The sequence below is a fragment of the Octopus bimaculoides genome, chromosome 5, assembly GCF_001194135.2.
Source record: "Octopus bimaculoides isolate UCB-OBI-ISO-001 chromosome 5, ASM119413v2, whole genome shotgun sequence".
In the NCBI taxonomy this organism is placed as follows: domain Eukaryota; kingdom Metazoa; phylum Mollusca; class Cephalopoda; order Octopoda; family Octopodidae; genus Octopus; species Octopus bimaculoides.
In genome coordinates, this window is record NC_068985.1 from 109,315,917 (window position 1) to 109,317,565 (window position 1,649).

A 1,649-nucleotide genomic window follows, 5' to 3' on the forward strand; every position below is an offset into this window, starting at 1 on the left:
AGAGAGAGAGAGAGAGAGAGAGAGACAGAGAGAAATAGATAGATAGATAGATAGATAGATAGATAGATAGATAGATAGGTAGATAATACAGTTCTATATTTAAAAGATGAGGAATTATGTACATTATTTTCATTATTTACATTTGACGGATATTTGTCCTCATCTTGTTTGTTGTTAACACAACGTTTCGGTTGGTATACCACCAGCAGGTGTCTTCTACTATAGCCTCAGGCCGACAAAAGCTTTGTGAGTGGATTTAGTACATGGAAACTGAAAGAAGCCCGTCGTATATGCATGTATATATGTATATATATGTATGCGTGTCTTTGTGTCTGTGTTTGTCTCCCACTCCATCATCGCTTTACAAACGGTGCGGTGTGTTTACATCACCATAACTTTCCGTAAAATAGACCGATAGAATAAATACTAAGCTTAAAATATAATCCTGGGGCCGATTTCTTCGAATAAAATCCTACAAGGTGGTGCTGCAGCATGACTGCAGTCAAATTACTGAGACAAGTAAAAACAATAAAAGAATAAAAGAATAAAAGAACACACATATCTTTCTTTTCCTGGCCGTTCAATAACACTGCACTTATTCCACGGCCTCGCGTTGTATTTTTTTTGTGTCTTTTCTTGCTTGTTCGTGTTTGAATCAACTATACATATATATACATATACATTTTTACACACACACACGCACACACACACACACACATATATATATATATAATCCAAAGTGTTGGAATTAACCCAGACCACAAGTTATTTCACGTTATATGTATTATCATAAGATAGCGAGCTGCCATAAGCGTTAGCGCATCGGGCAAAATGCTTAACGTTATTTAATCTGTCCTCACGTTTTGAGTTCAAATTCCGCCGAGGTCGACTTTGTCTTTCATCCTTTCGAAATCGATAAATAAAGTACCTGTTGCGTACTGGAGTCGGTTACATCGGGCCTTGTGCGGCGAGTTGGCAGAAACGTTAGCACGCCGGGCGAAGTAGCAGTTGCATACTGTGGTTCAAATCCACTGGTCCTCTCCCCCAAAATGTCATGCTTTGTGCCTATATTAGAAAGGATTATATGTATTATTATATAGATATTGTATAAATATAAACCACCAAGAGCTGTGTGCTCGCACATTATGAGGTTAATAGCTTTGAGCGCAGTTTTGTGATCTTCATTAAAGCCTGTTAATTCCATCTTCTTGTATTATGAATGTGTGTGTGTGTGTGTGTGTGTGTGTGTGTGAGAGAGAGAGAGAGAGAGAGAGAGACATCGTATTGTTTTGATTTCCAGATCGGCTGATGCGTTGCATTCCTTAGCAAAGCATTTCATTTCATGTTGTTGAGCGATCATTTCGACAAGTGATGCGTTGTAAACTAGTGTACCTGTATAGGGAAGTCGATTTGATGGGGTAAGTAAAGACAAACATTTGACTGTTATAAACAACGAAGCTCTATGTTTGTTCAGCAAGAAATTGCGGAATTCTCATCAATTGTTTAACCATGAGAGACTCTATAATGTGTTTATGTGTATATACGTACATACATATATATATATCTGTGTGTGTGTATGTTTCATTTATATATAAGCATATACATATGCGCCTTTATATATATGTATATATATATATATATATATATAT